Source organism: Neofelis nebulosa, chromosome 11 (genome assembly GCF_028018385.1).
Source record: "Neofelis nebulosa isolate mNeoNeb1 chromosome 11, mNeoNeb1.pri, whole genome shotgun sequence".
NCBI classification, from domain to species: domain Eukaryota; kingdom Metazoa; phylum Chordata; class Mammalia; order Carnivora; family Felidae; genus Neofelis; species Neofelis nebulosa.
In genome coordinates, this window is record NC_080792.1 from 2714725 (window position 1) to 2729589 (window position 14865).

A 14865-nucleotide genomic window follows, 5' to 3' on the forward strand; every position below is an offset into this window, starting at 1 on the left:
GGCGGCATCGTGCCGCGTATACTTGGGCATCTGCTTCCTCTCTCCATGTTGTGATGGCAGACGTATTGTCTTCACTTTCCCTGCTGCAAACAGTTCCATTGTATGACGACACTGCAATTTTCTTATCCCTTCTGTTGATGAAAGTTAGGCTAATTTTAGTTTTTTCTTTGCTACTATAGATAGTATTGCCCCAAGCATTGTTAAAGCGCATCTCCCTGTGGATACAAATACCCCGAACCGTAGGCATGGACTTGCTGGGGTTCAGCGTGATTTTCCAACGTGACCACAAGAATTTATGTTCTTATCAGCGGTGTCTGAAAATGTCTGGTGTGGTGTGTCCTCATCACCATCTAGTATTTACCAGACTTCTCAGCTTTTGCAGACCAGCGAGGTTGTGAGTTTTCTTCATTTCTAGTGAGGCCAAACCTCTCACTTGTTTTTCTCTTTGGTGATTTGCCTGGGGTTTTTTGTTTTGTTTTGTTTTTTTTGTTTGTTTGTTTGTTTGTTTTTTGCTTTGGTTTGGCTTTTGCCTATTTTAAAAATTCAGTTGTATGCATTTTCATTGATCTATTGTAATTCTTTGTGTATTCTGAATACTAATAGTTTATATGACAAATATGGGTATTTTATCAGATAGATACTATCTTATCAAAGAAAATCAAGTTTCAATTTGATCATAATTTCACATATCAGCCTTTTTCTCATCCCAAGGAGATTTCAAGTTTTTCCATCAGGACATTCATGATCCTTTCTAACTCACCTCAAGGGCCCTGCCCGGCTTCCTAAGCCCATGTGTCCACCCGCCACCCATGTCCCCCACATTCGTGACGCTCAAGGCCTCCCAGGCTTCCTTCCATCAGATCCAGCTTTCTCCCTGCCCCTCCCCGCCACCATGGGGCGTCCTGGCCATCCCTTTGGTAATAGCTCTTGTTGGTTACCTGAGCGTCTGTTTTCCCTACTAGATTTGGGGATTTTAACCCCTTTGCTCAGGTAGGGGGATTTGTAGGAGGTGGCAAGGCTGTTCAGACTCAGGATCAACATGGGTGGGGGGCGGTGGTCTGAGTGCGGATGCACCCCCATCGGGGTGGGAAACCCAAGAGCAAAACCAGGTCTCCGAGAGTGCTGGAGAGTCCAGAAGCACACTGCAGACCGTTCATCATCACCTCCAGGGCCAGGGTGCAGGAGGGAGCGCGAGGGGAATCTCAGGGAGCCACAGGGAAAGAAACCTGGGCGGGGTGGGGGGGGAGGTGGGGGGGAGGGGGGAGGCACAGGGCGGCAAGTGGACAAGGGGTGCCCAGGTGCAGTTAAGAGCTCACAGGCGGGACTGCACTCCCTTCACCTTAAGTGTATGTGGTGGGGGGAGGGGGATCCGCCCCAGAGCAGCCTCACCCCTTCACCCAGCACACTGTGCAATCAGCATGGCTGATGCCGGTCAGCGCCCCTTTCTGCATGCCCTGGCCCGGGTGGGCAATGCTTATCCAGAAGAGCAGGGCTGGGGTCCTCCCCCACCCACCTTCTCGTCATAAGATCCAGGGATGATGGTTTACACGCAGAAAGGGGAAAAGGGAAAGACAGGAACGGAATTGAGAAAATGAATTAGAAATTGGGTAGAGGGAGGGAGGAGAGAGGGGGTGGAGGGATGGGGAGGCAGGAAGGGGAGAGGGGGTGAGGGGAAGGATAGGGGGAAGGGAAGGGGGGGACCGAGGAGGGTGAGATGAGGGAGCGCCACCTGGTGGCCAGCCATGCCACCGTCACTTTCTCAGGACTGGAGCCATTTATTACAGGGGCCTGAGCTCCAGTGCTGGAACCGTGTTCGGCACATACTGGCTGCTTAAAATAACAACAGGTACCAACAACTTGGAAGGTTTTTTTTAATAAATAGATTCTTTCTACAGCTTTAGATCTACAGAAAAGTTGAGCAGCTGGTACAGAGCTCAGGTACGCCCTCCTGTCATCACAGGTCTCTCCTGCTAACAGCATCTTGCATTAGTTGGTACGTCTGTTACAGTGAAGGAACCAATATCGATACATTGCACACCTTACATTAAGGCTCACTCTTGGTCTTGGACACTCATTCTGCGGGTTTGGACGAACGCATGTCATGTACCCACCATTACGGGGTAGAGAACGGTGTCAACGCCCTCAAATTTCTCTGTGCCTCACCCACGCGCCGCTCCGCCTTCCCCACCCTGGATCGCCTGGCAGCCACACATCGTCATTTACTGTCTCCATAGTTCTGCCTCTTCCAGGAGTCACAGCACGTGGCCTTTTCGGACCGGCTTCTTTCACTTAGTGACACGCATCTCAGCTTCCTCCATGGGTTGCCGTGGCTTGAGAGCTCACTTCTTGTTAGTGCTGAACGACATCCCATTGTCTGCAGGGCCCACGGTTTATCTATCCATCACCTGCGAAGGACACTGATCACTTACAGGTTTTGGCGATTATGAATAAACCTGCTCTGAACACCTGAGTGTGGGATTTTTCGTGGACATTATCTTCAAAACCTTTGGGTAAACACGAAAGAGCACGACTGATGGGTCGTACGCATGGGAGGCGTGTCCCGCCAAACCGTAGTGGGCAGTGGCCGCCCGCAGTGGGTGCTGAGCGCGCGCTCCTGGGCTCTGCACCCGCCAGCACGTGGGGTCGCGAGAGCTCCAGACTTGGGCCTTTCTAACGGGCGCGTGGTGATGTCTCCCTCTTTTCAATTTGCATTTCCCTGACGACACATGACATACGGCATCTTTCCATGAGCTTACTTCCCATCTGTACGTCTTCTTTGATGAACTATTTGTTCAGGTCTTTGCCCATTTTTTAATTTGGATTGTTTGCCTGTGGTTGAATTTTAACTTTGTATATTTTGGGTACCAGTTCTTTATCAGATACGTTTTGCAATATATTTTAATATAAATGAAAGAAACGCACAGATGCTTCACTCAAACATATTTGTTGGGCTGTCACTTAAAATCATCTCCTTTGCCATCTGTGGTATATGTACAACATTTGGGGAAGTATTACCTAAATCTTCTGATTAAGGGGAAATGGCAACAACAGATACATTTCTGCATGCCTATAATTAAAGCAAAATAACCAGAATAGTGTCCATGGAGGCTCATTTCCCACAGGTTGCAGCCCTGATCGGACATCTGTTTCAAAACCAGGGGACTATTCTGACCCATGGTGCCTGAGGCGTAACATACACAACGTCTGTTCCATACAACATGGCTTGGGGATGCACCGACATGCAGATTTAAATTTGTTTCACAATGTTTGATACCTGTTTTAGTCTCTTCAGACTCCTATAATAAAGTAGCACAGTCCGAGTGGCTTATACACCACAGAAACTGATTGCTCACCATTCTGGAGGCTGGAAGTCCAAGATCAAGGAGCCGGCATGATCGGGTTCTGATGAGAGCTCTCCTCTGAGGCGCAGACGCGGTCTTCTCGCTGTGTCCCCTCGTGGTGGAAGGGGCCAGAGAGCTCTCTGGGGTCTCTTTTCTAAAGCACCGATGCCATTCATGAGGGTTCCACCTTCATGACCTAACCACCCCAAAGGCCCGAGCTCCTAACACCATCACCCTGGGGGCTGGGTTTCCACACAGAAATTGGGGAGGGCGGGGTGACACAAACATTCACTCCATGACAATACCTTCACACAACAGCTGCTCTCACAGAGGTAGGTCTTCGTAGTAGAATCGTTTTAGACATGATGCCTATACCGAAGGTGAGTTGTTTTTTTTTTTGTTTTTTTTTTTTAATTTTTCTTTTAACGTTTATTTATTTTTGAGACAGAGAGAGACAGAGCATGAACAGGGGAGGGGCAGAGAGAGAGGGAGACACAGAATCTGAAACAGGCTCCAGGCTCTTAGCAGTCAGCACAGAGGCTGACCCGGGGCTCGAACTCACGGACCGCGAGATCATGACCTGAGCCGAAGTCGGATGCGTAACCGACCGAGCCACCCAGGCGCCCCGAAGAAAGTTTTTTTAATGTTTATTTATTTTGAGAAAGAGGGAGGGAGATCAAACAGGGGAGGGCAGAGAGACAGAATCCCAACCAGGCTCTGTGCCCGATGTGGGGCTCAAACCCACGAACCTGGAGATCATGACCTGAGCTGAAATCAAGAGTCAGACGCTCAATCAATCGACCAAGCCACCCAGGCGCCCCTACCAAAGAAAGGTGAGTTTTAGCTTAAAATGATGTACAGCAAATGCCATGTAACTTTCTGTTGCATTCCAGACCTCTCCAAGAGATATTCCTAATAAGAACACCACAGAAAGAGAATAGAGAGAAAGCAGGAGGCAAGTTCTGACGGCGAACCATCATGCACGATGTGTTAGGTCTCTTAACTTCTCGGAGGCTCCGTTTCTTAACCTAAAGTAAGCGATGGCTAATGTTCTCTCTAAATCTGACACTTTTATGATTCAATGATTTTTGGAGCTCACCTTTAAGACACAGGAAATTGCTACATAAAAAACTGCAGAAGTGGCAGGGCTTGTGTGACATTTAGCCACAAGAGGAAGGAAACGCAGCTTGCATTTTACCCCAGCTGAGACCTGAAACCAACAGCACAGTTGTAGCAGAAAATCCCAGGCCCATCTGAGCTCGTCGTGACGAGTGCGTGATGAGCACCACGTGCGTGGAGCCACACGCGTAGCAACGGAAGTACAGATAAAACCTCCAAAGACAATTTCAGTCTAAAATGAGACGACTGCCATCATTCCAGGACGACGAACACCAACGGCCCAAGCCTGAGCTGACAGCCCAAGGCTGATCTCAGGAGCCGGACCAACCAGCCCTGGGCACCGGGGGAGCCGATGGGCTGAAGAGTCCCCCTGACCTTGTGTCTAGTCTGTGGAACAAGGGGGGGTGTTCGTGCCTCCCTCCGAGGTCGTCGCGAATTGTAAACGGCGTGTGCAGAGTACCCGCAGCGGCGCAGCGGCCTTCAGTAGAGGCCAGCCTCTGCCGCGCAGCCACGCCCACTTTCTAGCACCGGGCCCTGTGGCACCACGCTGGCCTGGCCGCGGCGCTGACTTCCTGGGCCTTTCCCCCCTCCTCCAGAGGCGCGTGCTCTCAGCTCTCCAGATGCCCGCACCCAGTCGGTGACTGACGATTTCCCCGGAGCAAAAGGAGAAAGTCAGAAAATTAGGTGAGGCACGGGATCTTTCACAGTGCTTGAAATTTCAATTAGGACCCGAAACGGGTACTGACAGAACTGGTCTCAATCCATGAAGCACGAAGGAGCTCCTTCTCACTCCCTCACTTCCTATACGATGAGAATGCTAGTAGCAGAGGGGCCTTCACCTGCTTCGACCCAAAGCAGGGCTGTGACAAAGGCTTATGTGCAGGTGCTGTATTTGGGAGTGGCTCCAGGGAACAGAACGAGAGAAGGAGGGCCAGTGCAACGTATTCTCTAGTTGTGGCCGCCACGGACCCTCTGGGGGCCTCCTGAGGAGCATTACGGGATGGATCCCAGGCCCACCTGCCCGGCTGACGGAAAGAGAGGTCAGGGGGCCGTGGCCACCCTTATACTCCTGGGTGGCTCTTGACCAAGTAGAGCTTGGCATAAACTGTGCCTTGACACAGACACAGCACGGTTCTTCTGCTGAGCACGGTCGTCTGACATGGGCCTTCGAGCCCAGAAATGGAAGTAAAATCCCCCAACAACAACAAAAGGGGGCCCCGAGCGTCTAGCAGCCGCTGGCCTGACGCTCGGGTTTCCCACCCTAGGAAAGCTGCATTATTTCCCTGCCCCGGCAATCCCATGGAAGACGAGAGGGGGCAGGGCGGGCAGGCCCAGGCACCGACTGCAGACAGGTGACAAGGCAGCTGAAGAAGGCGGCAGGGGCGTGATGACTCAGGGGCCTCCGGGGCCGCTCTGTGCTTCAGAAACAGCGCCAGGGAGAGACTGGCCAACGCTGGCTCAGCGCTCAGGACGCACCGCGTATGTGCCCACGGGCTCGGCCACTTCCTAGGTCTGTGTGCTAGCGGGCAGCCCGCGTGGCCATGCTGAGACCCTGTTTGTTCAGTGGGAAATCGAGGGCGGGTATCTGGATTCATGCAATCAGAGTGACTAACCGATCACCTGTGGGAGACGCTCACAAGGTCTGCACCATAGAAAGCAGACAATACTTGTGTGTTCCCACCCATCTCAGCAAGCTGTGGCCTGCGGGCACCCGTCCTGGTTCCACACCATCCTAGAAGCCCACGTGTCCCTGAGTCACCACCGGGCTGGGACCAGGTAAGCCTGAGACACCCCCTCCCCCTCGCCCCGCCCTCCACAGGGGCCTCCCCTCGGCTCTGACAGGCCAGGGAGTCCCGGACACATACAGGGGCTGCAGATTGTCCGACTGTGCTCCACGGACACGGGGAGCGTGCAGGGTGTGGGGGGGGGGGGATGGCGGCAGCCAAGGAGAGTCTGGGTCTGAACCACGGGAACGACGCACACCTTGCTCTGGGATTCCTCCTTGGCGGTGTTCCCACCCCGCACTCCAGCCTCGCAGTACGCTGGCGTCGGGTGGAGAACAGACAGGAAAGAACCAAGTAGGATCACGTAGGCACATCAGAAATAAAGATCTGTGTGAATAAGGTGGCGTTTCTGTTCACGGCTGCGCTGGAGAGAAGCGTCCGTCCGACTTTGGCTCAGGTCACCATCTCACGGTTTGTGGGTTTGAGCCCCGTGTCGTCTCGGGCTCTGTGCTGACAGCTCAGAGCTTGGGGCCTGCTTCAGATTCTGTGTCTCCCTCTCTTTCTCTCCCCTCCCCTGCTTGCACGCTCTGTCTCTCAAAAATAGACATTAAAAAAAATTTTTTTAATGTCATCTCAAACATGTCATGTAAATGGGATCATCGATCTCCAGGAACCACCAGAAGCTGACGGAGACAAGGAAGGATCCTTCCCCTAGAGCTCAGTCCTGCCTTGACTTCAGACTCCTGGCCCCCAGACTGAGGGAACAGGTCCCCGTATGGCAGCCCCAGAGAACAAACACAACAGACAGAAACTGCAAACGCACACCCGCAGATGTACATGGGAATGTCGTATTCATTCTTGAACAGTGGCTCTGCTCCTGGGAGAAAAAACCAGGAGACATTTCACAGAGCCATCGAGAAGAACGTGATCAGTATATTATGATATAAGCAGAAAACACAAACAGTCCAAGTGGAGAAATTACAGGAACATACAACAGCATGTAAAGTAAGTTTCAAAGACGACATACCACACACCACTATTTTGCAAAGTTAAAAATCAACTAGAAATCTACCTTCCGGAATATATGCACACATGTAATATGACGATGCACACAAGGGAGAGAAGAGCCCAGGGTCCCCTCAGCCAGGACGAGCGGGCACGTGGGCTAACACAGTTATTGGTGAGGATCTGGCCTTCGCGCTGTGCCTTGTGCTCACGGGCGCTTACCTCGTTGCGACAAAGACGCAAACTTATAAAAACGCGCACGCACAGGCTAACCGTGGCGACTTTTCATGAACCCAGGATACTGATGATTTCAACTTGGTGCGCACGGATCCAGTAAGAAAAAATGAACGTGGCCAAGTCCTCTCACTGTGGGAGGAAGGGGGAGCCAGAACAGCCAGCAGTCTCTGCCGTGTCCCTGTCACCCAACACTTGGGTTATTTCTGCCTTCATCTCGTGGAGCGCATGCTGGTGGGGTGACGCCGCGTACTCACCCCCGCGTCCCCCTCAGGGTCGACTATGTGCACAGACGTGACGGGGCTGGAGCCAAGCCCGTCTGAACAGCGCCGCCCACTCGTGTTCCCGCCAGGAGCACACGCGGGCCGCTTCCCAGACCTTCAGTAGCTGGGCGTTACAGTGTAGGGGAAGCCTGCTGTCTGTAGAGCCCGCCAAGGTGCAGAACACAACACCGTTTTGCACGTTTCTTTAGCAGTTCGTGAATCAGGGTATTTTCCATTCGTTCACCAGCCTTTTCAACTCTTTCTTTTGCGAATACTTGTTCAGATCTTAATCTACTTTTCTTTTGGAGCAGAGTTATTGGGCTGCCTTTTTCCTTAGCAGTCTGTAAGAGTATTTTATGTACTGATCACCAAAAACACTGCTGTAGATACTAATCAGCAATTCATTCGAACTTCATTGCCTCCCACGGGTAAACTGGGTACAACATCTCTAACCCGCGAAGATGCTGGACCCCGCTTCCTCTATTCACTGCTGGTCCAGAAACACTCGTGTGTCTCTGGCATGCTCCCAGGGCAGCAGGGCACACACGGGGGGGCGGGGGGGGGGGGGGGTTGGGGACAGGAGCCTCTGGACAAGTGTCTCTTCTCGCTCCACCCTGCTCCTCGCCCATCTTCTCCACCGTACAAAGAGCATGAAGACTTCTGCAGGGATCAACAAGCCACGCATTATGCTTTAAGAATTATTTGACATTTCAATTGCCCTCAAGTGTGAATGAGCTCTATTGTGCACAGGGTCAAATTCGTCACGAGCTCTCAGGCTGTCCTGGTTAGAAGCCTGTTCTCCATTTTCGTCTACATATCACAAGCAGTTTCCTCTTGGAGTCTGAAGACAACGGTCCAGTGTTACACCCAGAAAAAACCTATTTGTGCACAGTGCCCACATGGATGAATCACTCACCCTCCTTAAGTCAGACTCTGTGCAGATGTAACGATCCCTCAGAGATGTCCTTCCCGAACTGTTTCCCTGCAGTCCCCGTTAATAATCAGCGGGAGGCCCGGTGCCGCAGAGGAAATGGGTGGACACGTGCAGCACAAAACAGAGCAGGAGAGAAAGGAAAAGTTCAGAAGCCCAGGTGAAAATCTCTCACCCTCTGTGGGTCAGCAGGTGACCCTTTAGAAGAGAGAGCCATATATTTTCATGTCTTCCCAAATCACTTCGAAACATCCTATGCGAGAGACACTTGGTTAAATCATTTGTTATTTTTCAAGTAAAACCAAGGTATGTTTGTAACCAGGGGAGGGATTCCCAACTATCGGTGCGATGAAGGTGGGGACCTCGCCCCTAACGTGCCCTGCGACGAAGCCTGTGCGCAGGCTGCAAGGGACGTGACCGCCTGCCGGTTGTGCCTCCCACCCTGTTGGTGTCCAAATGCACTCTTCATCTCACCTTCTTGTTTCCACCAACTCATGCAGCAAGAGTAAAGAAGGGTTGTCTGCATGACGCTAACCCAGCCCTGAGTGTCCAGAGCTCTCCGGGGCAGACACCGAGATGCTGGCAGGGGGTGGTGGGAGGGGCTCCATCCGGGGCATCCCCCGACAAGGGCAGGGGGACACAGGGGACACAGCGAGGGGCAGTTCTCCAGAACTCTCCAAATCCACCCCCCAGAGGCAAGCCAAGGGCAGAGCAGTCCAGCCAGGGTTCCCTGGCCGTATCTGCTCCGCCCGGAACACATTGGAGGAACTAGGCTCCGGCCGTGACCCAAGGTCCCCAGCCTCACCCACTTGCCTCTCTCCAATTTATAGGACGCGCTGACCTTCCAGACGTACTTCTGAGGAATGCCTGGCTCTCTGCTGCCGCTACAAAGGTCACGTGTCCTGGCACCCACGCGCCTCGGCACCTGCCCAGTCCCAGATGCATCTGTATATTTGCTCTTATCTTCTAAGCAAGGTTACGCAGGCGCGCAGAGGACCAGAAACTGGCAGTGCGCCACGATCACTTCACTGACCTGCAGCATCTTCCCCAGCGGGGTCCTGGCACTTGCCTGTTTCTTCCTTCTTTTGTAAGACCCCCGGGTTCTGGGCGTGGCATCCGTCGAGGGGCTCAGAGTAAACGCCTGCTCCTCTGGCTTCCGGGTCTGCCAGCGTGTGGCAGTGCTGTTAACACGTGTGCCGTGGGGATACTCTGCCCCGTGTCCGCAGATTCAGGCAGAGCTCACGTCCCCCTAAAACCTCAGACTCAGCCACCCCGTGTGCAGCCAGTGCCCGTCACCAGACCCTGCGGTGGCCTGTTCTATTTTGCCTGCGCCCTACATGATATGCCTCCCACTGGACCCTGTCCCTGTGCTGGTGGGGGGTCCGTGAGTGGCAGAAGGGCCGTGGGCCCATGTGTGTTTGATACACGGACGCCAGGACAACGGGGGGACTTCTGCACGGGTGGCCCCTGGTGATGCTGCATCATCACAGGACACAGGACAGAGGGGCCTTTGTTACAGGGATGCTCATCGGCCCCTAGGAACTGCAGACGGAGATGAAGGAGAAAATACACCTGTCACTTCCTTTGGCTGTTAGCAGCATCGACTGATGGGCGGATCATACACAATTTAGAACCAACTGGAAAGAATTTAGGTATCTTTCACGAATTCTTAACTCTGAAAATCAATTCCACCTATTTCCTGGTACCTAAGGCTTGAGGGCGGGTCCACACTTACTCAGCTCAGAGCCGTCAGAGAGGCGGGGGTCGGGAGAGAGCCCGGCTCCCGCTCTCGCTGGGAACCTGTGCCCTCCCCTGGCCAGCTGTGGTCTGTTCGCTCATTCACCCCTGCACACGTTTACCGAGTGCCTCCTGGCGCCCACAGGGCTCCAGACGCTGGGCTACATCGGCGAGCAAGCAGGCAGGACCCTGCCACCCAGCCGCTTTCCTTCTGTGGGGGGAGACGGAGCAGAAGCGACACTGAGTGGGGACAAGGGAGCAAGGAGAGCCGGGAGCCTCCGGAAGCCACCCTGCTCGGAGGCGCTCCCCGCGGCTGCCCGGCCCTGTGTGGCCTGGAGGAGTTACGGTACAGGGCCCGCGAAGGGCTGGGCTCAGGGCAGACAGACACAGGCACTTTGCGGGTATTTGGGGCGGAGGGCGGTAGGGCTCACAGGACGTGGTGATGGACCGAGTGCAGGGGGAGGGGGGGGGGGGCCGGCGGCGTGGCAAACGTTGAAATCTGACATCACACTGGTGTGTCCGTGAAAGCGAAGTGGGAACATCCCTGGAACTCACACGGCTTGGCCCGTGACGGTGTTGTCTCTCCTACAACAGAAGTCTGCTCTTTTTCACAGAAAATAACTTCAGCGAACAGGTCACAACGAGGTCCCGCAGACAGCGAGCACCCCAATTGCAGAACTTCAGAGTCGCCAAGAGCCGTGGAGATGTTCTGCCCCCCCCCCCCCCCCCAGCTGTAGATGAGGCAACAGATCCAGGGCAGGTGGCTTTCCCAGGACACGCGGCCGCTCAAGGGACAGGCTGACGAGCCGCGAGCCGCGACCCGCCCCTCCACTTAGGTCTCCGGTGGGTGCTGGGGGGTGTCAGTCCGCACCACTCCATTCCGCCCTCTCTCTGCCTCCTTCACCTTCACCCCTGGGGGAAGCGGACACTTCTCGGTCCCCTGCCTCTGACCACGACACCTGCACCCGTAGCCCCATCAGAGGTGACCCGACTCCCTGCCCGCCGCACCTGGGCTCGGACGCCGGCTCCATCACTTCCCGGGGTGACCTTGAGCGAGCCGCTAACGTTGTGTTTTCCGTGATCCCATCCAAGAGACAGGAGGGGGTGAGGGTCCGGACTGGGGATTAAACGAGCTCGTCCCGGCCTTAACCCTTGTCCTTCCCACAACAGCCCAAACCCCCAGGTCCGGCCGGACTCCCCAGCTCACACCCGAGGAACGGCGGGAGTGGTGGCAGACCCTCCTCCCCCGCTCTCCTCGTTCTCGCTCGGGCACCTCACGCCCTGAAGGGCATCAGGGCCCGGGTGCCCGCCTGCGACATTCCTCCACAGTCCGTGTCCAGATGCAGTACAATTTTAAGTCAGTTTAACTAGGAGTCAGGTAACGGAGCTCTGTACGAGGGAAAAACAGCAACGGGGTAGGCACGCAAACATGCCCGTGTATGTGTGCACATGTGTGCGTGTGCTCGTGCGTGCGTGCGCCCGTGGGGTGGTGAAAGACGGGACGTGGGGGTGTGTGATGCGAGGCTTTTGGGAAACGCCACTATTTTCTCTTTCCCTAAAGGGCAGCATTTTAAGAATCAAAAAAATGGAGGAGGAAATAATGAAAGAAATAACACCATTAAAGTCCCCCAAATTGAAGGCCATGAGGTCCAGATTGAAAGAACCCAACAAATGAGTTACATCAAGGACATCACCATGCAATTTAAGAACGGTGGCGATAAAGTCAGGATCCAGGATTTCCCGAGAGGAAAGAGAAAGGAAAAAAACACGAGTCACTTTTTAAAAGTTCGGAAATCAAGATGGCGTTGAATTTCCCCGAGACAAAAATGGACCGATGTCCTCAAAATTCTGAAGAGAAACCATTCACATCTAGCGTTGGATCTCTGAGGGAACTGTTGTTAGGCACGACACAACAAAGACACGTTTGAACACGCCAGGCTCCTGGTGACCGTCTCCCAAAGATCTTCTCCGGCAAAATGGAAGAATAAACAGTCAAAATTATGGGAAGAAGAAAGAAAAACTAATTGCGAAAAGGGACGATGTTAAGAAATAGTGGGATAAATATCAGAAGCAATGGCTAACTGACACACTTTTCTCACACAAACTCACTCTCGTATACACACATTCTCACACATGCATTCTGACATTCACTGACACGTGTTCTCTCTCACTCACAACCTCACAACCACTGACTCACCCACTCTCCCACATACACTCTCACACTCATTCTCACACACAATCCCTTACACGATTCTCTCACACATTTGTTCACATACACTCTCATACACGTTCTCTCACACCTTTTACGCACATCTCCTTACAGACTCACACGTTTTCACGCTCTCACACATATTTGCTCTCACGCACAATTCTGACCACTCTCTCACATACACACCTGTCCACACATACTCTCTCTCACATTCTTGTGCTTTCACATGCACTCTAACAACTTTCCTTCAAATACACTCTCACACACATTTTCTCACATTTTCACATTCTCTTCTATAATCACACACACGCACCCTCACACAATATTCTCACATCCCCACACTTATACTCACATACTCTTTCACACGTTCTCTCACGTATTTCAACACACTTACACTTAATTCTCACATTCACAACTCCTACAAGCATTTTCACACAGGCCACCACACACCTTCTGGTACACACTCTCAAATTCTTTCACACGCACCCTCTTACACATATTCTCTCACAACTCTCCTACATTCTCATTCACTTTTGCACACACAACCCCACTCACAACCTATTTCACACACATTACCACACACACTCTCAAACACATAGTATCTCACATTTTCTCATATTCTCAAATACATACTCTTACATAACTCTCACAATTCTCTCACATTCAACACACAATTGTCTCACGCATATTCTCTCACATGCACAATACACATCATGTCACACACACACCATCAGTCTCTCATACACACTTTCTCACAAATATTTTCACCCATCCTCACATATATGCTATTGCACATATATATTCTCTTCTACTACTCTCATGGTCTCTCACACAGTCTCACAATTCCCTTTCACGCAGATGCTCTCACATGCATTTTCAGTCACACACAGTCTCTCATATATTCTATCACACACACATTCTCTCTCACATTCTTACATTTTTTGCATTCTCTTTTACACACATTCTCACACATTTAATTTCACACACATTTTCTAACAAACTCTCACATTTTTGCACACACATTCTCACATTCTTTTCCATTCTTGCACACACACTCACAACCTCACACTCACCTATTCATATACGTTACCACACTCGGTCTCTCACACATTTTCTCACATACACATTATCTCACACACATGTACACAAAGTATCTCACATTTTTTCACATTCTTACAAACTCTTACATAATCCTCTCTCTCCCACATTCAACACATAATTCTGTCTCACACGCATTCTCCCACAGGCCCTCTCACAATCACTCTCTCACACGCACAATACACATTATCTCTCCCGCACACACACTCAGTCTCTCATACACACATTTTCTCACATATTTCCACTTACACATCCTTTCAGATACATGCCATTTTACACACACATTCTCTTATACAACTTTCATTCTCTCCCCCACTCTCACAATTCCATTTTGCACAGTTCTCACACACTTTCACACCCTCTCACATACCTACATGTGTACATACTCTTTTATACACAGTCTCTCACGCATTTAATTTCACACACATTTTCTAACAGACTCTCACGTTCTCTCTCTCTCTCTCTCTCTCTCACACACACACACACACACACACACGAACTCTCTCTCACACATACATTCTTTCTCTTTCATCTTATCCCAGATTCTCCTCTATCTGCAATTTTAGGGCTACCACAGCTCTTCAGTTCAATGTGACATTTCCTGGCACATACTCAAGTAAAAGAGACTGTCCCAAAGCCAGGCCATGAAGACTACATTTGGTCCTTCTTGGGCCAGGGGCCCGGTCCTGACCCAATCACCTGCCATCTGAGAGTCGTGGTTAATTTTCAGAAACAGGGGTCCGTGAGCGAGGAGGCTGAGAAAAAAAGGTTGCTGAGAAATGAGCAGACTCTACCATAAAGCTGCACGCTGTCGTCACCGAACACGTACTGGAGCCCTGATGACGTGTGAGACACGCGATGGGACCTGCGCACGCTCTGCTCTATCCTCAAGAGACGGACAGTCTATTTGGCAAGACACAGAATAGGACAATTCAAAAATTCAAAAAACAAGGTAGCAAAAATTTCAGTTTGGGCTTAACAAGAGTCCTAGAGGTGGGCGGTGGGGACAGTTGCACGTTAACGTGAATGGGATGCCCCGGACCATACACTTGAAAGCGGTTGCCATGAGAACTTCTGTGTATATCTCACCATCATGGTCATCATCACCAACAACACAGCTACAAAAACATGAGTGGGTGCCGCGGCCAAAAGCGCCACTGGCGTTTCGAGGCCGAAGTGACCTGCCAGGGTTTAGACGGGGCCG

At 51.9% G+C, this 14865-nt stretch overlaps 1 long non-coding RNA gene across 1 annotated transcript; it reads right to left on the reverse strand.

Moving 5' to 3' along the window:
* Nucleotides 1-1857: 1857 nt before the first annotated feature.
* On the reverse strand, nt 1858-3740 carry LOC131489886 (uncharacterized). Its single transcript, XR_009250796.1, has 2 exons — nt 3354-3740; nt 1858-2405 (listed from the first exon to the last, which is right to left on the reverse strand). It is a non-coding gene; the product is annotated as an uncharacterized LOC131489886 (long non-coding RNA).
* Nucleotides 3741-14865: the final 11125 nt, after the last annotated feature.